We start from the raw sequence: 27,777 nt of genomic DNA on the forward strand, positions 1-27,777 counted from the left end.
CACATGCCGCGGAGCGGCTGGGCCCGTGAGCCATGGCCGCTGAGCCTGCGCGTCCGGAGCCTGTGCTCTGCAACGGGAGAGGCCACAACAGCAAGAAGCCCGTGTACCGCAAAAAAAAAAAAAAAAAAGACATCTTTGTCTAAGGTTTTAACTTCTGGATTTGCTTTTTTTTTTTCTCAATTGTCTTAATTTCAAAAAAAATCTGTGCTTACAGTAGAAACTAAAAAACTAATCCCCTGAAAGAATCTCACTCCCATGAAGTAACCATTGTGAAGATATTCATAACATTAATTGGGCATATTTCCATCTTTTTATAATCTCCAGAACTATTTCTCACCATAGGAATTATATATTCCTTGAAAGCTAGAAAAGACTCACTGGCAAAACAATCTGGCCCCAGAACCAATTTTTTGAGAAAATTACTCGAACTTTTCTTCCATAGTTTTCTGGGTTGCCCAGATTTTCTTCTTCTTAAAGTAGTTTGGGCATTTAATTCATTTCAGAGAGATTTCAAATAAATTGGCTTATGGTTACTAAATAGAACTCTCTTATAATTCTAAAAATCTCTTTTCTGCTTTTATGTCCTGTTTATTCTTCCTTACTTTGGTTTTCTATCTTTTCCTTGATAAAATCAGTCAGATATTTACTTTGTTTTTTAACCTTAAGAAGTAGCTCTTAGATTTTTTTTAATTCTACAGTTTGTTTTTCAGTTCATCTGTTTCTGCTTTTATCTTATTTATATCCTCCCTTTCTCCCAGGCACTAATTTTGTTGGTTTTATTTGTTGTTTTACTAAAATCTGAGGTTGAGTACATTTCTTTTTCAAAAATCAATTTTCTAAGGTCAATATCAGTCTTTGCCTAAGTCTGTATTTAGTTTGCTATATAATCAGTTATTGTATACTTGATCTCCTGGTTGATTCAATATGATTTAAGAACATTTTCTGTTTGATTTTTCCAAGTGGTTGGAGTAGCACATTTTAAACTTCTGTTATAGTGAGAGATTGGACATGTCTAGTTTTAGCTTTTCTGGAGTTTACTGACGTTTTCCTCCTGGCTTAACCTAATTTTTTTTTTTTTAATGTTGCACAGTCAACTGGAAAAGTATACTTAGTCCGAAATTTAAATGGAAGCTTTATAAGTAACTAAATAAACCACGTTACAAGCAATACAGGTCTTACACTATACTTCAGGCTTTCAATTTTTACTAGCAGGAAACGCATCCATATATGAAGAGTAAGGTCAGACGTTCTCAATCTTACACCTAACCTAATTTTAGTTTACATTGCTAGACCTGTCATAGGCAGAGTGTTTTTTAATAATATAAGGAATTTCTAATTCTAAGCAATGTCCAAAAATTCTCGAAAATATTAATAGCTATTTAAATTCATTTCCATGTTCATTTTTAATTGAAATAGGAGGTTAAAGTGATAAAAATACTTGAAAGTCACTCCATATCAAACACCATTTCAAAACCAATAAGGCATCCCTCCTTAAAACAGTAAAATGTGATTTGACTAGCATGATAGAGCTATGACTTTTCTTGTATGAGACACTACACTCCAACTAATAATTAGTGACTACAATAACTTTTCAGGAGCCCTATCATATCATAAAATTATACTGAACTAGCAAAATCCCTAAATCCCTGGTTTTCCCAAATCCACGCTTTTGCAGCTTGTTTAAACTAGAATTCGCTTTCCTTTTCAATTCTGATTAAAAATCAGTTTCTGAACTCAAGCTTTTGGTTTCACTCCAAGATGAAGAGATGGAGGAATCCTGGCTCTCCTGTGAGTTAATTTCAAAGTACACCTTATTAAGATTCATTTTCCTCCTACAAAAAAAAATTTTTTTGGTGTTTTATTTTGCTATGCAGAGTTTTTTATTTGCATACGTATATATGTAATAACAGTTTACACTTCACAGGGTTACTGGGATAGTATCTGAAAATATATATTTAAGTATCTATCACATTGCCTGCTGCATAGTAAACACTAAATATTAGCTATTATTATTATCATTATTACATTTTTGTTTTCTCCTATCAGCTTTCTTTTCTCTTAAATTCACTGATCCCATACTCTGTAATTGACCACTTTAGCTATGCCTCCTCATTTAAGATCATCTTCAGAACAATAAATGGTTCAAGGCCTTTACCAACTAACTGATGACAGATGTTAAACTGAGCACCTCTCAACTGTGCTTAATCTTGCATATCACCTTTTGGTTTCCATAGCATCCAGGTGTAGTTTGGAGAGTATTTCATCTTTCCACTCAAAGCTTTCAGGATCGGATAGAAGAGTGAGTTTCCACCACACACATTTATTTTATTCTTCAAAAAATATGTTTTATTTCTTACCAATAAACTAGTCCATAAAAGCAAAACAGTCAAGTAACTGGTTATTCAATTTCAATAGCTGTGCCATTCAATAATTATATTGAATAATTATATTCTGTCATTTAGAAAATGGAAGAAATTCTTGTGCCTCTACAACCTTCAGTTTCCAAATAGTTTCATATAATTTCCAAAAATACCATTAAAGATATGTTAAAAGGTTGTTTCAGTTTATTGCTATACAAAATAACAAGCACATGGGATGGAGGGAGCAAGGCAGTGAAGGACAGAAAAATAGCACAGCTTTCAACTAGCTACACCGAGTTTTCAGATGGTCACCTTCCACAAACTTCAGGAAAAGGTTATCTGTAATTATGAACAATCTCTTTCTCTTGAGGGTGAAACCAAAAATTGTCCTCCTTACTGAGGCGTATATGCCTCCTTTCATGAAGCTTAGCTATCTTACAACATCATAATGTATTTTGCTGCTGGCCAAAGAGAAATGTAAATATCCCATGGAGTTGGGACAAGTTACATTTTCCCCTAAATTGTTCCTACCTCACCCCCTAGTAGAGAAGTATTATTTTGGCATCCAACTCTCTCGGTAATCTTTCTCAAACTGAGAGACTATTATAAGCAAGTGCCTTACAGAGAACACAAAGATACTCATTAAACCACCACAGCACATTATCATCAGTTTTTCCCCCACGTCCCAGGCCTCGGGCTTCTTAAAGTAACTACGCCATATTCGCCTCTCCCCATTTAAAAAATTAATTAAAGAAATAAGAACAATTTTTAAAACAAAACTGTGAAGTAGCTTTCTCTTAAACCAAAAGGCATATTTACTAGATATATGTTATGTGCTGGACAGTGTGCTAAGTGCTTCCCCTGATTTTATCTCAGGAACCCATGTAAAGTCAAATGAGAAGTAATTGTATGACAGGTGTGGGGGTGTCGGGGGAAGAAGATCAAAGAGTCACAGAGAAATTCAGCAAATAGGACCAATGGAATCAACAAGTAACTCAAAGTCAAACGGACCAGGAATAGGCTGCTTGCAGATCGGGAGATAAATCTAATTTTGAAAAAAAAAACTAGAAGCTGTTACTATACACTTTATTCTACTTTTTTTAATTGAAGTATAATTGATTTACAATGTTGTGTTAGTTTCAGGGGTACAGCAAAGTGATTCAGAGATATATATATATATATAAAATATGTATTCTGAATATAAAATACATATATTTTATATACAATAGTGTGTATCTGTTAATCCCAAACTCCTAATTTATCCCCCACCCCACTTTTCCCCTTTGGTAACCGTAAGATTGTTTTCTATGTCTGTGAGTCTATTTCTGTTTTGTAAATAAGTTCATTTGTATCGTTTTTTTTTTTAGATTCCACATATAAGTGATATCATATTTGTCTTTGTCTGACTTACTTCACTTAGTGTGATAATCTCTAGATGCATCCCTGTTGCTGCAAATGGCATTATTTCATTCTTTTTTTATGGCTGAGTGGTAGTCAAATGTATATATATGTACCACACCTTCTTTATCCATTCCTCTCTAGATAGAAATGTAGGTTGCTTCCATGTCTTGGCAACTTTAAATAGCGATACACTTTATTCTTTGGCTTCTAGCTTCATACTAAGTCAATTCTTAGTTTCTTGGTGAGTACCTTGTATTTATAAAGGAGTAAATTTGACTGGACTCTGGATTCACTAAATATTAAGACAACTTCCAAAATCAAAATTACAAATGAAAACTGGTATTTAAAAGTTTAAATTCTAGCCAGTACACTAAAACAAACAAAAGAAATAAAGGGTACAAGGATTAGAGTGAAGGGGTTAAAAATAAAGCTTATAAGGAGATATAAAAACCACAGAAGCGGGCTTCCCTGGTGGCTCAGTGGTTGAGAGTCCGCCTGCCGATGCAGGGGACACGGGTTCGTGCCCTGGTCCGGGAAGACCCCACATGCCGCAGAGCGGCTGGGCCCGTGAGCCATGGCCGCTGGGCCTGCGTGTCCGGAGCCTGTGCTCCACAACGGGAGAGGCCACAGCAGTGAGAGGCCCGCTTACCGCAAAAACAAACAAACAAACAGAGAAGCACAGACTCTAGGGCTAGAATGCCTGGATTCAAATCCCAGCTCTGCCACATACCAGCTACACAACGTTGGGCAAGTTAATGTCTATTTCACTGGAGCTCTTCCTTACAAGGACCTAATGGGTTAATACGCATAGGTGCTTAAAGTAGAGCCTGGTAAACAGTAAGCACTATATAGTACAACTGTCATTTGTGTACAATATGGTTTTGTATATATATATCCCAAAAGACTCAAGAAATTATTAGAAATAAAAATTCGGCAGGTTGCTAAATACACATAGTTCAATTGTATTCTTATAAGCCAAGAAAGAGAACATGTAAATTTCTGGACCTTTTTCTTATGGAAATTTTCAAAAAAGCTTAGAGAATAATATCAAGAATTACACCACCACCACCCCACCCTCCAACACCACAAGTGCCTAGCTTAAACAAAGATCAACTCATGGCCAAGCTTGATTCATCCCCAGCCACAGCCTTCCCTCTATTCCTGATAATAAAGCAGATCCCAGACAAATCCTTGCATCCATCAACATTTCACTATGTATCTCTAAAAGATGACTCTTCTTCAATATAACTACATGCTGTTATCTATCACACCTAAAAATTAACAATAATTTCTTAATATAAAATATCCAGTGTTCAAATTTCCCTGATTATTTTATAAATATTTATTTATTAAAATCTGGACCCAAATAAAGTCCAAACATTGCTATTAATTTCAGTTTTCTTCCTTCTTTTCTCTTGTTTTGTTCCTCACAATTTATTTGTTTTAAAAAAAACCAAGTTGTGTGTCCCAAAGACTTCCCCATAGTCTAGATTCTGCTGACTGCATCTCCATGGTATCATTTCCCTTGTTTCCCTGTCTTCTATGTTTCCTGTAAATTGGTAATTGGAGCTACAGGCTTGATCAGATTTAGATTCAAATTCAATTTTTTTGGCAACGATACTTCACAGAAAGGATCGTGAACTTTCATTAAGAGAAACCTAATGTCCGACTGTCCCTCCTCCTGTGATGTTAGCAGCCACTGATGATCTTTGCTTACGTCCTGGAATTCATTATGAAATGGTAATGTTCTATTTATCACCCCTTAACTGTAAATAGAATACTACTAACTAGAATACACCTGAGAAAAGAAACTTCCTCTCCTCAACTACTGGTCACATTCAGGTATAGTTGGTTTCTTAGCATACTCCAAAGAAAATGAATGAGTTCTTTAAAGTATCATCATGAACTCATCAGTTTAAACATATTGGATGTGATTGATTATATATTGTAGTTATACTTACTAATGCTCAAATTGTCTCATCTTTGGCCAGACAGAGCCCATTCAATTAAGCACCTTCGTTGTTTTGCCACCCCCTATGATAGCTTCCTTGCAAGATGTTCAAGGCCCCAGCTCTGGAACCAGCTTTAACCATAAGCTGCTTTCCATTTCAACTAGCTCCTTTCTTATTCTTTATTTCTACTAAACTAAAAATGCCTAATTCTTAATTATAAATCAACTGTGTTATATTGAATACATTCTGGATATTATGATTGAACATGGACCCAGAAATTATAGAAATATTTCCTTCTCAAGTCTACTTTCAGCATTCCATTCAAGGTCCAAAAAAGAGCATATCCCACTCAAAACTGGATGTTAAATGCTTCAATTTGAGAGACTGGAGCAACAAGATTCCTAATATATTCTCTGCCGGCATTTTGGCTCTGGAAAGTATTTCTTCATGTTCTATTTCAAAATTTAGATGTGGTTTTTAAACATGTACAATAAAAATTCACTGGTTGTTTTTTCTTTGATAACCCAATAAAATCATCAAGTGTGGGGAAATGGTCAAACTCTTAGATAAGAATTATTTTGCATCATAATTCAGACTTTTATAAAATTCTTATACCTCATCCTTAACATTGAAACTCATGATACTGTGAATATGAAGTTATAAGTTCTGACTATTTGAAAAAGTAGATGTAAGTTTATGCCTCCTTGAAATCATAGAAATGGCATTATCAGTGGTAAAGAAACATTCTTCTTATTTTACTAAAAAGCAAATTAACAAACATGTAAAGCCCTGTCACCCTACACAGCTAGCATACATCGCTGTGGAAAAGCAGGATCCTATATTTGCTGACCATTTCTTCCCAAAATCCTAAAAAGACACGGTGTTAGTGGCCAAAAATTGCTTACATCCACAATTTTTACTGGTTTTTTTCAACATTAAATCACAACCAGAAATCACATTACTAAATGCCAAACTTTTTCCTCTGGAAAAAAGCAGGATATAAATTTATATCTTGGTGCAATTTCTTTTATTCACAGACCAAGTGCACCCTCTCCTACAGCTAAAGTTGTTGGGTTTTGATCAGAGGAGCCAATGCAACTTTTCCAGACAACAATGGCTTTAAAAAACTAACCAACCACCACCACCACCAACAACAACAATAAAACAAAATATCAACAAAAAAACTCTTCTGTTAGTGTGGATTTCTCAGTGATTAAACAGTAACACATCTCTATGAAGTGCTGGTATGTCCTCAGCACATCAGTGCTTTCATCCAACTGAAAAACAAAAAATTCTGCTAGCATGCACATGACAGTAATTGCTTTTCCAGATGGTATGCCTTTGATAAGGGATTTTTGCCAAAAGCTCATTTTACTTTCTCTCCAAGCATAATATTTGTCGTTAAGTTTGAAACTGGTTTGACAAGCTTCTCAGTAGTAGTGTGAGTTGACCTGTTTTTTGCTAGAAGAAGGATAACTGTGAATGATACTTCAGTAGTGTGGTCTTCTCTATCTTTAGCAATAATGTGCATTAATCTAACACTGAAAAGCATCATTTTATATAATTTTATACACTTTTTTCATTTTTCATCAAAAGTCTAAAAAGTAACTATTAAAGAAAAGGAAACTAAGACAAATATTAATTCAATTCCTCAGGGTAGCATGAAAGTAGAAGAGCCAAAGCTTGTGCTCTTTCCATCACACCATAGAGAAAATCATGGTGGCAAGGGAATACCTATTCCCTCAATTATACCTTGTTGAAATGTTTTCAAATGTTTTTGTGAGTCCAAACAAAATATTTTTAAAAGGTACTGTTTTAACTTAATGTAAACTATAATCCAAGACATCACCTTACAAATGTTCTAGGGCCGTAACTCGTACTAATTTTGTTTTGTTTTAATCCCCCTTCCCAAAAAAACAAAATCCCACTATCTCAAAATCTTAAAATCCTCTCAAAAAAATTTTAAGAAAATATTGTCAAAAAAAAAAAAAGAGGGCTTCCCTGGTGGCGCAGTGGTTGAGAGTCCGCCTGCCGATGCAGGGGACGCGGGTTCGTGCCCCGGTCCGGGAAGATCCCACGTGCCGCGAAGCGGCTGGGCCCGTGAGCCATGGCCGCCGAGGCTGAATGTCTGGAGCCTGTGCTCCACAATGGGAGAGGCCACAACAGTGAGAGGCCCGCGTACAGCAAAAAAAAAAAAAGAAGGAAAGAAAATATTGTCAAAATGTATTATATAAAACTTCTGAGCACAAGTTTGTGAAATTTTTACTTCATTTTTGAAAGGGAAAATGACAAATATTAGTTTGCAAATGCGCGGGGCAATATAAGAAATTGATGAATAGAAATCCCTAATTTAAGGATTTAAGCAACCTAATTTGGTTATATGGCACTTTCACAAGTAGAACCATAGATGGGTGACAACCACACCCAATTAGTCACCAAATTCAATTGATCAGAATTTCCTACTCTCTTTTTGTTGACATCTGAATACAGAACTTAACTATATTACTTAGAAAGGAATACTAAACTATGATTTTTATGTGCTCATTTCATAATTGCTTTTTTTTCTTTTTAATTATTTTATTTTTGGCTGCACTGGGTCTTCATTGCTGCGCATGAGCTTTCTCTAGTTGCGGCAAGCGGGGGCTACTCTTTGTGGTGCGTGGGCTTCTCATTGCAGTGGCTCCTCTTGTTGCGGAGCACGGGCTCTAGGTGCGCGGACTTCAGTAGTTGTGGTGCAAGGGCTTAGCTGCTCTGCGGCATGTGGGATCTTCCTGCACCAGGGCTCAAACCCGTGTCCCCTGCATTGGCAGACAGATTCTTAACCACTGTGCTACCAGGGAAGTCCTCAAAATTGCTTTTAAATGGTTTTCAGATGAGAGTATTTAGCCTCCCTAGACCCAGAGTAAACATTCTGAGTGAAAGATGTCTTCAACTTCATTCATAATGAAGTTATAGAATAATTTATATCCTTCCACATATTTAGACTTATTCTTCGCAAAGCCTGAACATTCAACTAATGTTGTTAAATGAAAGTAAGCAGGAAAGCTAGCTTTAAAAAATAAGGGAGGGGCTTCCCTAGTGGTCTAGTGGCTAAGAATCCGTCTTGCACTGCAGGGGATGCCAGGGAACTAAGATCCCACATGCCATGGGGCAACTAAGCCTGCATGCCACAACTAGAGAGCCCGTGTGCCGCAACTACAGAGCCCACGAGCTCTGGAGCCCACGCACCACAACTAAGAGCCTGCACGCTGCAACAAAAGATCCCGCGTGCCGCAACTAAGACCTGACACAGCCAAAAAATAAAGTACATCCAAATTTTTTAAAAAGGAAAATGATTCTGGTAATAAGTCAAATTATGTATTTAATATCATTACCATTTGATTCAAACTGACACCAAAAAATTTTTGAAAAGTACAATATACCTGCTAGCTGCCAGAGAAGTCTTAAAACTTCTCATCAAAACAACCTCTTTTTCATCTGCTATTTGACTCGAGGTAACTTTTCTTTGGCAAAAACTGCTCAATTATACCACCGCCTTCTAGAAAGTAATCCATTTATTTTAACTGAAGCAGTCTTAGGTTTTTCAATATGGATTCTTATATTTTAGAATTTACTGTTTTACATATTCTTCTTCCGAAACAGAATAAAATGAAATTTAAAATCCAAGTAATAAGTGATACATTTTTCTCAGATTTTCATCTTCTCTATAATCTAGCAAAATTAATTTACAAACCTCTATAATGTATACAGAGAACCAACCAACTCTGACTGTCCCTAAAAATAATTATCTTTCCATACTTTCTGCCTATTTGGAAAAATACAATTAACACGAAATTATTTTGTTTTTAAATAAACAACAAACTAACTGTACCCTCTTTGAAATTTATATGTATTTTAGAAAAATAGAGACCACTATGTTTTCTGTTGATACTATGTTTCCTTTGATTGTTTTCAATTGTCTTATGTAGTCTTTAAAGTGGACAGCCACCCAATGATTTGGAAGTATCATTTGACTCTTTAATTACACGTCTGGTTTTTCTGATCTAAGTGAAACTAACCCGTCAGATCCCCAAGGTCCTATAGAAACAGTCTACAGGGAGTATAAGTGACATTTCTTGGTGAATAGAAAACTCTTAACAGTAAGTTTAGGAAAACAGGAAAGAGAGGTTTCCAGATCAAACTAAAGGACAATCACTAAGATCTCTTGTATCATGTAAGCACAGTTGGTTAGAGTGCTGAATTCAATTGCTCATCTCAGAGGGTCATGACATAAATAAAATAATTACTAAATTGACATTTATTTATTCCAGTTCTTCTATACTGTTAATCTGCACTCAGGGTATTTCTTTATTTTTAATGAACATTTTGATATATTTTCTTACATTTGTGTTTCTTCTTTTTTTTTAATAAATTTATTTACTTTATTTAGTTTTGGCTGCTTTGGTTCTTGCTGTGCACAGCTTTCTCTAGTTGTGGCGCGCGGGCTTCTCATTGCAGTGGCTTCTCTTGTTGCGGAGCATGGGCTCTAGGCACGTGGGCTTCAGTAGCTGTGGCACGTGGGCTCATAGCTGTGGCTGGCGGGCTCTAAAATGCAGGCTCAGTAGTTGTGGCTCACGGGCTTAGTTGCTCTGCGGCATGTGGGATCTTCCTGGACCAGGGCTCGAACCCATGTCCCCTGCACTGGCAGGTGGATTCTTAACCACTGTGCCACCAGGGAAGTCCATTCTATTTCTTATAATTGACATGCTTTCCTAATTATAAGGATGACCTCCCTTTAAAATCTGAATCTCTTCTCAGATTTGGAGGAACGTGTGTGTCGGGGGGGGGGTGGCCTCTTCCCCAAAAGCTAACCATTCTAACATAAAAACTTTTAAACTTATGAAATCTATATAGATAGAAATCAGCATTATAAAATGACTGCCAAGGAGTCAAATTAAAGTAAAACTGTACCTCGAATACCTTAGAATAAGTAGAAGTTCTAAATGTCGGTGTCTTCATTTGGAAGCAAAAATTCTTACTGCCTGATCTTGCCTGATGGTCCTTGATTTTTATCATCAGAGTCGGTTCCAGTTACATCTCATTAGATCTAAAGTAGGAGAAAAGAGACATTTGTTCTACTGAAAACATTAGATTTTAGATACTGTGACACATCATTGTTTCCCTATAAGCATACAAAGATTCTTATAACAGATGCTTTCGTTGTTCAAGAAATTCTAATTCCCATTCTTGTCCCTACCACAGATTTTAAAAACTGAAATTAAAGAATAAAGGTTAAGTAAGTAAACAAATATAAAGTTGATAAGCAGTAATTAGTTACTAGCTTTAAAAAGGTTCTGATCCCCAAAGGAGGTATGCAGTAAATTGGGCTTTGCATTGGTAATTCAAGGAGGCAAGAGACCTAAGCTACTGACTCACTCATCAGAGTTGCTGAAGTCACCCCAGCAGCAGTGGCCTCAGTACCCAGTTTCAGGTAAAATGGAACAGCAGGAGGAAACAGGATTTCCAGCAGAAGATACCTCTATGATAAAGAAGCACCCAATATGATGGCTATCATTCATTCCTGGGTCCTTGGCAGTAGGACGTGACAAATTGTGGACTTTCCTAAATTAATGGTAGTACTGTATCTTCCCATTCTACCTCAAAGCTAACTCCAAACAGTGGGACTGTGCAGACATCAGAGAATGCTTAAGAAATGTGAGCCCCACTGGCTTTCGTTATTTAAAGCCTAACTGCTTTAGGTTATACCACCCAGAGTTAAGTTTTCCACTAATATTCCCTTTAGATTACAAAGACACAGTGGATCAGGCTCCAGAGACGATCATTACACCACAGGTCAATTCAGGAATCTTGCTAGTTACTTCTACCTGTGGCTCCCATCCCTGTCACCCTTGGGCTTTATTCAAAACATAAACCATTGTGACTACCTTTTCTCTTGTCTTCATGCCCACAGTGTTCTCTTTGCTGTCTCAGTCACTGCATGTGTTCCCCAACTGCCGCCTTTCCTTCCAACCTTTTCCACAGAGACCTCTGGAAACCCCTTTTACATAGTAAAACAAAAGACCTCTACATCCTCAACCTTATCACTGAACACTACTTTCAACCACTGGGCTAAATCTGGCTCTTGAAAAGAACCCTCTAGAGTGAAGACTAAGGCCATAGGAATCAACCTTGTCCACAGTAACATTTCCAGACCCTACCTCACAAGCAGTCCCACCCTTTCCCTCATGGTCATGCCATCTGGCTGTCCTACCCTCTTCTTGACTTTGTCGTTCAATATTCCACTCTATCTTTTCTAACCGGGGTCCAGTCTCAATCCCTTAGATGCACTCTACCTACACTCATCTTTCCAGTTCTGTGTTATCACCAATCTCAAAATCTTGGTTGTCAACCAAGCTATCAGTCCACCAAGTACGTTATTTTCTTTCTTCCACTTCTCCACTCTCAAATTCCTAATCCTGGGTCAATTCAATTACCTGCTAGAGAAAAAACACACAACCACGTGGACTGATCCTGCTATAATATTAAGGTCTTCAAATTTAGTTAGACACTGAACGCTATCTATGTCATTAATCAGATCCTTCTCCCGTAACGCACACTGCCTTTGTTCCCAAGTGTGCAACTCTCCCTCTTCCAGCCCCACCTGGGGTAGAATGGGAAAGGAGTTTTATGTTTTCCTTAACCACTTATATTGTAAAAATACTATGTCTTTCATCTACTTTTAACATTTTCTCAGTCTATCGCTGGCTTTCAATACAAAAGTTTCTCTTTTCACGTGGCCAGATTTATCCATCAGTGCATTTTTCACTTCTTTTATTATTTCTTTGCTTAGGAATTTCTTGATAACAGATAAATACTCTGACTTTCACTTTTCTGTGGGCTAAATTATTTGAATACTTCATTCCAAATGATGTATGGAAAGAGATTTAACTCTGAACTGACCTGTATTCCAAATTGCCAGTTTTCCTAACAACATTAAGTAATTAAGTAAACCACCCCTTGATTTATAAATTTCTTCTTATACATTTCATTTGTCTACAACAAGGTTGATTTCTGGGCTATAACCTATTTACATAATGTAATTATTGTTTCTTTATATGTTTTAATTTGTAATAAGAATATTCTTTGGTATTCTCATCTCCTGTTCTTCCTGACAATAGTTAGATACATTTTATCAGTTTCCAAGGATATGCCCAGTAGTTTCATGAGTAAGAAATTGTTCCCCAGTCCACTCTCAGCACTCTGTGTTTCTGTTATAGTTGCTGCCTAAACACAATGCTCCTTTCTGCTTTGAGGGATCACCCACCTTGGGTCTAGACCCCAAACCTTTCTAATCATGCTAGAAAACCAGCCTTTCTATATATTTATTCATCTAGAGCCAGATTCATAAAACCTTGATCTTTGCAATTCTCCATGCTTTGTATTTACCTTTTCATCTGTAAAATCTGATTTACGTAAAATAAAGGTATCTCACACACAATTTTTATTTCATAGGCCAACATATTTCATCAGCTCTAAAGTATTTTTCAAATCTTCCTGTTATCTTTTAAGATTCACATAATGTTTATTAACTTTAACTTTTCTTAATATATACTACATTCACATGAATCAAAAATCAAAATGATGTAAAAAGGAACATAACATGTTTGAGAAGTCTCATTTGTATATCATCCACTTGCAGCTCACATTGTCCTTGCTTACTACAGGTCACCACTTTTATTAGTTTCTTGTATGTATATCCTTCTAGTAATTCTTTATGCAAATACACTTAACTGCAAATATAATCTTATTCTTCCTGCCTTCTTACACAAAATATTCAGTTTTGCACCTTATTTTTTTTCACTCATTATATCCTGCAGATTTACCATGTTAGGATATGTTTTATCACTGTTTTTTAAAACTCCATGATATTTCATTGTGTGAATATATACTAGCTTGTGTAACCAAGCCCACAGTTCTAAGAAATTAGATTCTACAAATTTCAGTCTTATTTCTGAAAATAATTTAGTTCAAGAGCAATAACTGTACACAGGAAACTATGTGGTATGATTTCACAAATTTTATTATATTAATAAATGTAAGTTCTCTTGTATATTTCTTTATCTCAAGTTTACTTTATGATCCTACCTAAAATCTATCAACCATAACAGCCATAAACTTTGAAGGCAGAAGGACAGTTCTCAGGTTGAGAGGTCTCGAATTCTGAAAGCTGCTCAACCTTAATGAAGGTTTCAACGGGTCTGCAAAAATGAAACACAGCTGTACAAGAAGCAAAGCAGTTGTACAATTCAAGAAATGTTCTATTCTACTTAGTGGGATCAGGAAAAGCTTCATGGAGGAAGTAGTCCCTTGGGTTCAATCCTAAATGACAAAGTGCTCAAGAGGCAAATGAAGGCAAGAGAAAACATTCAAGAGGGATCCGAATAAGCAGCAGTTTGAAATAGCAAACCCTGTCAAGAACTCTAAGTAGTTCCACTTCCACCTAGAATGCAGAAAGCCACAAAAGAATGTTTTCCCACCCTAGTGAGAAAAAGCCAGATTTATAAAATCAAAACTTCTCTTGAATCTAATAAAGAATTGAAGTCAGAAGGCAACCAAGTAATTTAAATACCAAAGAGGGACAAATTCCTCCAGGGAGAGGCTGTACACACAAACTGTTTTACCTTTGGCAGGTCATCAGAAGAAGTGGCCTCCATACACGTATGTAAGAAAAAAAAATCAGTTAAGATTTTAACAAATTCTTTAAGACCAAGTATGAACTACTATGTCAGTTAGGAATGGTTGAGAACCCCAGACACAAGGAGAGTTTACACTCAGTTGCAAGTTCTTCTACATGCCTCAACCAGATTCTCACAAGAAAGGTTAGAGGTAGGACAGGAAACCAGAGAAAGCCTTTCATCACTGAAGCAAGTGTGTACAAGGTGATGAGTACAGGCCTGAAGCTCTGCCTGCTTCCCCAACCCGTCCCCAACACAGAGCAAAAGCCTAGAGCCACTGGGGGAAGGACAGAAAACCCTCTCACCCCAGGGTCCAGGCAAAAGTCCACTGCTTCAGAGGAGAACAGAAGCAAAATGCCTCTCCCAGATGGGAAGAAAACACTCCTAAGCTCCCAGACACAGGCAAAGAAAGACACATTGATGCTATGAGAAGGTAGAGGCAAAAAAACCCCCTCTGCCACTGTAGGGGAGGGGGAGAGGAAAAAGTCTTGGGCAAAGGATCCTGCACCAATACCAACAGAGATGTACTACTACAAGGGAGGGAAAGGATATTTCTGCCCAAGACCAACCACAAATGTATGAGTGTTTGACCACCACAGGGAAGAGAAAGCAGGAAAGCTAAGAAAGTCCTACCACTGATACCCAGGAATGTAGGGCCTGACCAGGATTGAGTCTGCACCAGAACAAAACAGAACTTTGCCCTGTCCCACAAGCATAGCACTGGGTAACAAGCAACAATAATCTATCACTGGGAGAAAAACAGTAACATGAAATCCCTCTGCAAACAGATGTGCAAAGACTGTTGAAAGATGAGGGTGATACAGGATCACAGAAGAATCCTGTAGTACCACATGCCACACTCTAAACACAAGGCAACAGCAGCCAAATGGAGAAATGTGAAGCCTGTGGTACACTGAAGGTAATGATGGCCACAAAATCCAAACCCACCTCACTTCAAGATTAGATCGACTCAACCTCTGACAAACACAGCCTGAGAGAAGAGGATCACTTCAGTCTCTCCTATTCTTCTGTACATGATGATGAGCATTAAATCACAAACTATGAAGCATCCACAAAAGCAAGAAGAAATAACCCTTTGTCAAGAGATAAAGTAATCAACAGAATCAGGACTGATTCATTAACTGAAATTATCAAACATTCTAAAATAACTGTTAGATGATCTAGTAGACAAGATGGATAACATGCATAAAAAGATGGAAATTTTCAGCAGTGACATGGAAACTTTAAACAAGTAAGATAGAAAAGCTAGAAACAACAAAAGAAATTTTGTTTACATTAGAGAAGAAAAATTTCTTTGGCAGCCTCAACAGCAGCCTGGACACAGATTAGGAAAGACTCAGTGGACTTAAAGACAGGACAATAGAAATAATACAAAATGAAACCACAGTTTTAAAAAAATGAAGGAAAAATACAGTTCAGGGCATCCAAGAGCTGTGGAACTATATCAAAATGTATAACAACCATTTAATTGGAGCCCCAGGAGAAGAAAACAAAAATAATAAGATACAAGAAATACATAAAAAGATAATGGCCAAGAATTTTCCCAAATGAATCTAAGACAACAAACTAGAGAGCAAAAAATCCCAGAGAACCCCAATCATGATAAATACCAAAACACGCACACACAAACAAACATACACGGGTATATCATACTCAAACTGTAGAAAAACAAAGATAAAAATCTCTAAGACAGAGAAAAAAGAAAGACTAGATACAAATAACAAAGATTAAAATTTCCTTACCTTCAGAAAATTATACAAGCCAAAGACAATATTGAATATAATACCTTTCAGGTACTGAAAGAAAAAAGAGCTGAACATAGAATTCTATAACCAGCAAAAATAGTTTTGAAAACTGAAGGAAGAAAGAAGGAATTTTTTGACAAATAAAATGAGAGAATTCACTGCCTGCAGACACCAGAAATGTTAAAAGAAGTTCTTTAGGCAGCAGTGAAAATTCCCAGGTGAAAATTTGGATCTACAAATAAGAAATGAAGAGCATTAGAAAGAGAAGGTAAAAATAAAAGACTATTTTTTCATATTTTATTGATTTTAGAAGGTTAAACACGAACTAAAGCAAAAAATGATAATGTGTTAATAACATACATAGAAATAAAATTTATGACAACATAGTATAAAGATGGAAGATAGTTGTTGAACTATGCTGTATATAAGGTATTACATGACACATGAAGTAGTATAATATTATTTAAAGAAAAAATGTGATTTTAAAAAATGTGAAAAAAACTATTATAAGTTAAAGATATATCTTTTAAACCATAGAGTAGGGGCTTCCCTGGTGGCGCAGTGGTTAAGAATCCGCCTGCCAATGCAGGAGACACAGGTTTGAGCTCTGGTCCAGGAAGATCCCACATGCCGCGGAACAACTAAGCCCGTGTGCCACAACTACTGAGCCTGCACTCTAGAGCCTGCGAGCCATGACTACTGAGCCCGTGTGACACAACTACTGAAGCCCGCGTGCCTAGAGTCCATGCTCCCAACAAGAGAAGCCACCACAATGAGAAACCTGCACACCACAATGAAGAGTAGCCCCCGCTCACCACAACCAGAGAGAGATAAGCCCGTGTGCGGAAAAGAAGACCCAACGCAGCCAAAAAACAAAAATAAAATAAATAAAATAAAATAAATAAAATAAACCGTAGAGTAGGGGTTCTCAACCAGGAGCAATTTTGCCCCCTCAGGGACATGTAGCAAAGTCTAGAAACTTTTTTGGTCGTCACGGCTGGGGGTGGGGAAAGGGTGCTACTGTCATCTAGTAGATAGAGACCAGGGATGCTAAAAATCCTGCAATGGACACAGGTATCCCCTCCATGACCCAACAACAAAGAATTATCCAACCAAAAATACAAACAGTGCCAAGGTTAAGAAACCATGACCTAGAGCAACCGCAAAAATATGTGTGTATGTATAAATATACAGAATAAGCCAAGAGTTAGATAAAATGAAATTATGAAAAATGATTAATTCAATAGAAGGCAGAAAAAATAAACAAAAAAGATTCAAAAATAGAAAACAACTAGCAAGATAGTAGGTTTAAATCCAAACTTTCAATGATTATATTAAATAGAAATTATCTAAACACCCAATTAAAAGGTAGAGATTATCAGATCAAATTTTACAAACAAAATCCAATCGTATGCTATCCACAAGACACTTACTTTATATACAAAGACACAGGTTAAAAGTAAAAGCAGGGAAAGGCAAGACAGCATGGCTGTATTCATATCTGAAAGAGCAGACCTCAGAATAAGGAATATCACCAGTGATAAAGAGGGATACTACTTAACGATAAAGGATCAATTCATGACAAAACTGTAAGGAGATTAGACAAATCCACAATTACAGTTGTAGACATTAATACTCCTCTGTTATTAATCAACAGAACAAGAAAACAGAAAATCACTAAGCTATAGAAAACCTGAAAATACTATCAACTGACTTGACCTAATTGGATATTTATAGACCATTTTACACAACAAGAACAGAAAATGCATTATTTTCAAGGGTACATGGAACACTCACCAAGAAAGACCATATTCTGGGCCATAAAACAAAGCTCAAAATATTTAAAAGAATTTAAGTTAAATAATGCATTTTCTCTGACCAAAACAGAATTAAGTTAGAATCAATAACTGAAAGATAGATTAAGAATTATCAAAGGTTGGAAATTAAACAACACAATTCTAAATAACCCAAAGATTAAAAAGAGAAATTAAAAAACACTTTTAATTGAATTAAAAGTAAAGTGGAACATATCAAAATTTGTGGGATACCACTAAAGCAGTTTTTAGAAAAACTTACAGCATAAAACATAAACTGTTTATATTAGAAAACAAAAGTCTTGCATCAATAATCTAAGCCTCCACCTTAAGTAGAAAAAGAAGAGCAAATTAAACACAAAGGAATTAGAAGGAAGAAATGAAACTAAAAAAAGCAATAGAGAAAATTTATGAAACTGAAATGTAGTTCTTTGAGAATTTCAATAGCGCTGAATAAACTTCTGGCCAGAGAGAGAGAGAGAGAGAGAGAGAGAGAGAGAGAGAGAGGGAAGTCACAAATTAACTATACCAAGAATGAAAAGAGGACAGCACTAGAAATTTTACAGATATTAAAAGGATAATACGAGAATATTATGAGCTACTTTATGGCAATAAATTCTACAACTTTGATAAAATGTACCAAGTCCTTGGAAGTTTGAATACAAACTACCAAGTTCACTCAAGAAATTAAATAACAATAGCTCTTAATATATTAAGAAAATTTAATTCATCATTTAAAATCTTCCCATGAAGAAAGTTCCATGACAAATGGCTTCCTTGGTAAATTCTACCAACATCTAAGGAAGAAATCGTAACAATAATATATAAATTTTCCAGAAATAAATGTAGAGAAAACACTTCACAATTCATCTTATGAGGACAGCATAACTCTGATATAAAAGTCAGACAAAAAAAAAACTGTAAGGAAAATAAATTACAGACCAATATCCTTTCATGAACATAGACACAAAATATCTTAACCAAATATTAGAAAAATGAATCTAGCAATATACAAAAAGGAATATATATCATGACCAAATAGCATTTATCCCAGGAATGCAATATTAGTTCATCATGAAAAAAGAAATCCATCAATATAATTCAACATATCAATAGACTAAAATATAAGCAATCATCTTCACAGATGCAAAAAAAATTCTGGAAAAACCCACAACCATTCACGATTCAAAACTCAGAAAACTAGGAACAGAAGGGAACGTCCTCAGCCTAAGACATGAATATACAACAAATCTAAAGCTAATATCATACATAATCATGAAAGACTAAATGCTTTCCCTCTAAAATCAGGAACAAGGCAAGAACATCTGCTCTCACCGCTCCTATTCAACAATGCACTGTACTGTCAGTACAATAATGCAAGAAAATGAAATAAAAGCCTAGAGATGAAAAAAAAAAGGAAACAAAACTGTCTTTTGTCCACAAGTGACAGGACTGTCTATATAGAAAATCCCAAAGAATCTACTACTGAAACTAAATTTGCTTTGAATTTGGCAAAATTGAAGGATACAAAGTCAACATACAAAATTTAATTGTATTTCTATATGGCAGCAATTAATAATTAGAAATAAATTAACAAAACAGTAGCAATTACATTAGCATCAAAAAAGAAAGATACAGGATAAATATAGCAAAATAAATGGAAAATTCTGTGCTCAAAAATACAAAACACCAAGTGAGAAATCAAAGACCTCAATAAATGGAAGTATACTGTTTTCAAAGATCAGATTAATCAATGTTAATATATCAATTCTCCTCAAATTAGTGTATAGATTTAACATAAATCACAATTAAAATCCCACCAGACGGGACTTCCCTGGTGGCCCAGTGGATAAGAATCCGCCTGCCAATGCAGGGGACACAGGTTCGAGCCCTGGTCCGGGAAGACCCCACATGCTGCGGAACAACTAAGCCCGTGCACCACAACTACTGAGCCTGTGCTCTAGAGCCAGCGAGCCACAGCTACTGAAGCCCCTGCACCTAGAGCCCGTGCTCCGTAACAAGAGAAACCACCGCAATGAGAAGCCTGTGCACCACAAAAAAGCCACAACTAGAGAAAGCCCATGCAGCAACAAAGATACAACGCAGCCAAAAATAAATAAATAAAAAGAAAAAAATCCTACGAGGATTTTTTAAATAAAAACTGGTTAGTTGATTCTAAAATTTATATGGAAATGCACAGAACCTAGGATGCTAAAAATAATTCTAAAAAAAAGAACGCTGGAAATTTTATACTACCTGATTTCAGTACTTTCCTTTTTTTTTTTTTTAATAAAGATCTTTTTATTCTTGACCTGCAATTTTTTTTCTGTTTTTGGCCGTGCCATGCTTTATGCGAGATCTTTGTTCCCCAACTAGGCATTGAATCCAGGCCCCCTGCAGTGGGAGCACAGAGTCTTAACCACTGGACTGCTACGGAAGTCCCTCAATACTTTCTATAGAGCTATAGTCATCAAGACATTATAATTCTGATATAAGGATAAACATACAGATCAATGGAACAGAAGAGACAGTCCAGAAATATATCTGTTATGGTCAATTGATTTGATTTTCAACAAAAGTACCATGGTAATTCAATGGAAAAAACTGTCTTTATAACAACTAGGGCTATAACAAATGACAATCCATACAGGGGAAAAAAAAGAACCTCAACGCACATCTCACATCTTATATAAAAATTAATAGACCTAGAGACTTCCCTGGTGGGCCAGTGGGTAAGACTTCGAGCTCCCAATGCAGTAGGCCCGGTTTGATCCCTGGTCGGGAAACTAGATCCCACATGCATGCCGCAACTAAGAGTCCGCATGCCACAACTAAAGATCCTGCATGCTGCAACTAAAAGATCCCACATGCCACAGCTAAGACCCGGCGCAGCCAAGATAAACAAATAAATAAATATTTTTTAAAAAATTAATAGACTTAAATATTTTAAAATACAAAACTATAAAATTTCTAAAGGAAAACACAGGAGAAAATTTTGGGGATGCTAGGTTAGCCCAGAGGTTGGCAAACTTTTTCTGTAAATGGTCAGACAGTAAATATTTTAGGCTTTATGGGCTATATCATCTCTGCTGCAAAGACTTAACTCTGTCCTGTAACATGAAAGCAGCTATAGAGAACATGGAAACAAACAGGCATAGCTATGTTCCAATAAAACTTTATTTTACAAAAACAAGCAGTGGGCTCAATCAGCTGTAGTTTGCCAACACCTGAGTTAGGCAGTTTTTAGATATGACACAAAAAGCATGGACCATAAAAGAAAAAATTGAGATATTGCACTTAGAATTTCAAACTTCTGTTCTTCCACAGACAGTGTTATGAAAATGTAAAGACAAGCCACAAACTTGGAGAAAATATCTGCAAGACAAATATCTGATAACTTGTTTCCGGAATATAAAAGAAATCTTCAGTACAATAATAAGAAAATAAACAGTCCACTAAAAACAATGGGCAAAGTATTTGGACAATGCAAAAATGACAACTCTAACAAGCAGCCTGCTGATATGTACATGTGTTTAATCTTTCCTACTGGCCTTTAGGCTCCTGTCTGAATGCAACACCCAACATTCTGCCTTACACAAGAAGATAACCAACAAATAAAATAAAACTGTCAGAGCATTTTTTAAGCTAAGTTTTAGAGTAGTTAATACATGTACCTGGTATAAAAAGTAAATTGTACTAACAGGCTATGGTGAATAGAAAGTCCCCCCTAGTCATCCAGCTCCCTTCCCTTGATTCCTGTGTATTCATTCGTATTCTATACATTAAAAAGCATTTATATGTTTGGTTTTTGTTTTTTGTTTTTTTGCGGTACGCGGGCCTCTCACTGTTGTGGCCTCTCCCGTTGCGGAGCACAGGCTCCGGACGCGCAGGCTCAGCGGCCATGGCTCACGGGCCCAGCCGCTCCGTGGCAGATGGAATCCTCCCAGACCGGGGCACGAACCCGTGTCCCCTGCATCGGCAGGCGGACTCTCAACCACTGCGCCACCAGGGAAGCCCCTATATGTATTTTTAATGAAAGTGATGGCATACTATACAGCTTCTCATCATGATTTTTTTTAACTTAATGTGTTTTAGAACTTACTTCATATCATTCCTTATAGAATTCCCTCCTGCTCTTTTTTTTTAACAATTTCATGATATTTTATCATATGAATGCATCATGATTTGTTAAACCAGTTCCTCATTGACAGACTCATATGTTGTTTCCAGTATTTTTCCATTACTGACAATGCTCTAAAGAATATCTGTGTACTCATGAAGTGGAATTACTTTCTGAGTCAAACAGTATCTGAATTTTAAATTATGGTACCCTTCGCTAGAACTGTGCTCCACAAAGTTTATCAGGGCTTAAAAAATATATATGAACATGTGTCAGTAAGCCTTCCAGATCAGAGAAACTAAGATTTTCAGCTCTAAGTAATCCAAGATACTTGTTAAGCCAAGATAAATTTAGAGTGAGTGACAATGACAAGAGTGAGACTTAGCATGGTCCCTCATTACCCCCAATTTTTTCTACTAAATTAAGGTAATAATTTTTATTTAATATGTATAATCTAATTTCCAAGAGGACTTGAATTGGTTACAAGTTAAGACGCAAGGTAAAGAGGATTAATCACAATAAAACTTTGTAAATAAAATAAAAAATTAAGATACTGTGGTAGGGGCTTCCCTGGTGGCGCAGTGGTTGAGAGTCCGCCTGCCGACGCAGGGAACATGGGTTCGTGCCCCGGTCCGGGAAGATCCCACATGCTGCGGAGCTGCTGGGCCCCGTGAGCCATGGCCGCTGGGCCTGTGCGTCCGGAGCCTGTGCTCCGCAATGGGAGAGGCCACAGCAGTGAGAAGCATGCATACCACAAAAAAAAAAAAAAAAGATACTGTGGTAGGTAGTTGGTATGGCCACATAATAGCCTCCAAAGATGGCTGCCATCAAGTCCTTCCCTCTCTCTGTACACATCACTCCACCCATGAGAATATGATGTTTGTACCCCAGTTCCTTGAGTCTTGGCTGGCCTTGTGACTTGCTTTGACCAACAGTGACCAAAAGTGACATTCTGAAGTTCCACAGACCAGGAGGACTGACAGTTTCCCCTTTCTCCCTCTTGGAAGCGAGACCATGTAAGAAATCTGAATACCCTGAAATTATCATGCTGGTGAGAGGCCACCTGGAGGCACGCCAAAGTGCCAGACATGTGAGTGAAGCCTCCTTCCAGCCCAGCTACCAGCTGAGTGAATGCACCCAGCTGATGCCACACAGAGCAGAAGAATCCCCTAGCCAAGCCCTGACCAAAGCCCTGACCAAAATAATAAATCAATGCTGTTTTAAGCCACTAAGTTTGGGAGTGATTTGTTAAATGACAATAGGCAACTGAAACAGACACTATCAAATTCATAATATCAGCAAATTATAAACAATGAGTGTCAAATTTGGGTCCATGTTTCCAGAGTTGTAAGTTTTCATCTCTGATAAGAAGAAAACATGTAAATTTTGTATCTGAACTGTATGTACTTGAAAAAAGAACAATGAACCTAGTGGACTATAGTTTCAAACATAATTTTAGAAAATGCACATCATTCAAATGATGTTGCTTATAGATCTATTTATAGACAGACGGCATATCATTAAAGCAGAATCAGTACAGGCATTTTCATGTTGGGGGAGACTGAGGTGACATGATCTTGATACTTTTGTTCTCTGAAGACCTAATACAAGAAATTAGATGAATACATAATTAAAATATTCATTAAACTATCTTCTCATATCTGATACTTTAAGTGAGCTTTTGATAGACACTAAATAGCTGTCAGTTTGTGATTAAATCTTCTAATAAGAACATACAGAATACTCTCTAAGATAGGTTAAGGTTAGAGTCATACACATTAATAGCCCAAAAATCTACCTTTCCCCTAGAACAGCTCCCACTGAGATCACAAATATTCTTTAATACTATAACCCATGAAAATGCCTTAGTCTATAACTTATTTAACCTTAAACAGCATCTGCATAAATAACCATTCCCTTTCAGTCACTAAGAACAGCACACACTCAAAGCCTAGGGAGTTAAGTTCCACCTCCTTGAGGGAGAGAAGTGTCTGCATAAATTACCTGGAGCTCTTCTGTATGGGATAAATAAGCGAGGGACACTTACTTATTCAATCATTTAGGGTTATAATCCAATACTGTGTTATTTATTTTGTTATTCAAACTAATCCAGCTTTGATCATTTGATGGCTCTTTCAGGTTGCCTCCTGTATCCTTTTGCCAAGCCCCATCCTTTTGGCTTTTGAGTATTTTCTTACCTTCTAGCTCTACAAAATGTTCCAGGTTCATCTTGCATATTCCCTGTGCCAGTCCTAGAATCAATTATTTTCCAAGAAGCTTACTTTTTTAAATTGGAAAATGGTATCAAATCAAGATCTTGATGCTAGGTGTGCATAATGCTACTGGGGTGTCATTGCTTCTAGGCCCTTTTAGTAGAGCTAGGAAATATATGTCTGTATACTTGGCCATATATACATACATATCTATAATTGTTTCTGTATCCATATCTATATTAACCTAAACGTGAATTCATCCTGATTTCTCTAACTCTAATCTAGTACCATGTGATTTGTTCTAGCCTTCCCCTTGCCATGGTTGTCTGTAACCTCACTCACCAAAAGTGAGAAACCTGGCTCCCACAATGCACCGTCCATTTACTTATTTAATACCAGTATACATGTACCATGGTTTCAAATTTGTTAGCCCCACTCTCCTGAATTTTTTTAATCATTATGTAAGTTTTAGGTGTATCTCCTGAATTTTGTCCTACTTTTTTAGCCATTCCTTCTAAAAGTCTTATTAGAAGAATCCTCATTTTAGATGTGTGTGTTCTAAGATCTTTCACCTAAATCTCTTCTCTGTACCTTCTACCAGGGTGATCTTTCATATCCATGATTTTAGTTACCTTCCAAATGCTGATACTTTCCAAATCAGTATCTCCAGCCGAGATGTCTCTCCTAAACTTCAAACCCATTTATCTAACTATCTACCGGATCTCAACTTAGGTGTCCCATAGGCACCTCCAACTGAACTCATCACCCCTTCTTAGTCTTCTCCTCCACGGTTCCTCTAATAAATGGCACCATCATCAACTACCTATTGCACAAGCCAGAGATTTAGGGATCATGTCTGTCTTCTTCCTTCTACATGTTCCTAATATCCAACCACCAAAGCCTACCATGAAAGCCTAAATCTTTCTCAAGTCCTTCTACTTCTCTCCATCCCATGACCCTACCATAGCCAGCCCAACATCACCTCTAACCTAGAAATATTTATTGTTAGAACAAATGAATAAATAAGACAACTCTCTAACTGATCTTACTACCTTCAATTTTACTGGCTCTAATTCGATATTTTCCACACCATAAACTGAGTGATCTATCTAAAAAACAAACCAGATCATATCACTTTTTCATGATTAAAATCTTTTAATAGTTCCCCACTTCTCTCAAAATAAAGCCCAACTGCTTCGATATTATTTTCAAGATTTTGTGTGATACTGTCCCTAGTTACCTCTCTGGTGTCATCTGTTCCTTTCACTCACTTTGTATTCTCTGCAATCAACTAATCTGAAATCTTCTCAATTTCTTTCTCCTGTCTTATCTCAGATGTTCCTTCTTCAGAAAGCCACCTCTGCCTCTCCCCCAAATCTGGGTTAAGTGCTCCTGCTCTATTCTGACATTCTATCATGTAGTCTATCCACTGGAGCATCCACTGCACTGCATTGTAACTACCCAGTTATTTCTTGTATTGGTTGCCAGGCTGTAGGCTCCATCAGGGCAAAAAAATCACATTACCTTGTTTTTCACTGCAACCTCAGCCTAGCTCTCTGCCTAATACATAGTAGGAACACAGTAAATGCTTAAAATAAATACTTTTGAATTTCTATTTTTGTTATTTCTGTACCTTAGATGTAATGACTATATTACAGGTAATCAAAATGAAGTATCTTCTGTATGTACAAAGTTTAATATCAATCTGTTAAATCAAGTTTACTAATTATCTTATTCTACAGAGTATCTCCTTGGACATTTTTTTTTTTCAGAAAAAGTACAAAGCTAGTGTAATTTCTGAAACCATGTCTGTCTTGAAATCTCTCTTTTGCCTTTTTATGTAAATGACAGTGTGGTAAGGTATAAAACTGAGGATAAATCCTTTTCCCTCACAACACTGTAGATACTGTAGTAGCTACCAAACTCTAAAACAGGAATCAATACTATTTGGTGATTAAATTTTCACTAGTCCTCAGTACAATCAAAAAAGATGACAGTGTTGTTGGTGGGAATGTAAAGTGGTGCAGCCACTAGGGAAAACAGTACGGAGGTTCCTCAAAACACTAAAAATAGAGTTGCCATATGATCCAACAATCCCACTCCTGGGCATATATCCGGACAACACTATAATTAGAAAAGATACATGCACCCCCTATGTTCATAGAAGCACTATCTACAAGCCAAGACGTGGAAACAACCTAAATGTCCATCGACAGATGAATGGATAAGTAAGATGTGGTATATACATAAAATGGAATACTACTCAGCCACAAAAAACAATGAAGTAATGCCATTATGGACAGACCTAGAGATTATCATACTAAGTGAAGTAAGTCAGACAAATACCATATGATATCACTTATATGTGAAATCTAAAATATGACACAAATGAACTTATATATGAAACAGAAACAGACTCACAGATATAGAGAACAAACTTGTGGTTGCCAAGAGGGAGGGGTTTTGGGGAGAAAAGAACTGGGAGTTCGAGATTAGCAGATGCAAACTATTATATATAGAATGGATAAACGACAAGGCCCTACTGTATAGCACAGGGAACTATATTCAATATCCTATAATAAACCATAATGGAAAAGAAAAAAAAAGATGACAGTGTTGTTCAAAACAAAAGCTACTCAATTGTTTATTTTATATTTTATACCCTTGTTTAGCTAAAAAAAAAAACAAAGTTTGATAATTTGTTAATCACTCAGATTTTCTATTAGCATTTTATTAGTCTATAAATTCCATAAAAGGTCTGGAATCCTCTCATCTAGTATTTTTCATGAAATAGAAGACTAGATTCCAACCTGATTATCTTCCCTTTGAAAATAATTTGATTTTCCTCCCCAAAAGCTTGGAGAATTTTCTCCTATTCTTGAACATCAGAAATGTGACTAGTATAATCACTCATCTTGTTTGCTATTTGGTGAGTTCTATAAAAAGTACAAGTCTTCAGTTTAGCAACATTTTCAGTATTTTCTTTGAGAATTTCTTGATCACATATACATCATCTCTGTTCTTTCCTACTAGAACACCCAATTTATGTATACCAGATCTCCCGGATCTATCTACCGTGCCTATTATCTCCAGCTCTATCTTTCCGTAATTCTGGTACATCATTTGAAGGAGTCTTCTAATTCACTAATGTGATTTTCCGGAGTATTCAATCTACTTTTCACTATTATGAATTATTTTAGTTCAATATTAATGATTTTGTTTTCCATAAACTTTTTCCTGTTCTCAGAATTCCCTTTGTTCACAACAATCAAATCTCAGTCTAAGAATTTGAATTTTTTACATCTCATGCAGTGCCATAACTATTTCTCAGAGAGCCATCTGCTATGAAAATTCAAATTATGTCCAGAATCAGAAACTGAGAAAGGCTCTCTCAAGAATTCTTTAGATCAGTGTTAAAACCTTTTTCCAAAAATGTC

The 27,777-nt window shown here is 36.4% G+C and overlaps 1 protein-coding gene across 9 annotated transcripts in view; it reads right to left on the reverse strand.

The window, feature by feature from the left end:
• The window catches only part of NCOA1 (nuclear receptor coactivator 1), a 260,763-nt gene that overhangs the window by 185,885 nt on the left and 47,101 nt on the right, over positions 1-27,777 (reverse strand). For 6 of the 9 annotated variants that reach the window (XM_060027005.1, XM_060026999.1, XM_060027001.1 and 3 more), the window contains exon 2: positions 10,673-10,799. The gene's annotated coding sequence lies outside the window, so the exon portion shown is untranslated. Of the gene's footprint in view, positions 1-10,663; positions 10,800-11,128; positions 11,960-27,777 lie in introns of those variants that run through there. The other 3 variants (XM_060027002.1, XM_060027003.1, XM_060027000.1) reach the window with 2 other exon arrangements.

Source organism: Delphinus delphis, chromosome 12 (genome assembly GCF_949987515.2).
Source record: "Delphinus delphis chromosome 12, mDelDel1.2, whole genome shotgun sequence".
Lineage (NCBI taxonomy): Eukaryota > Metazoa > Chordata > Mammalia > Artiodactyla > Delphinidae > Delphinus > Delphinus delphis.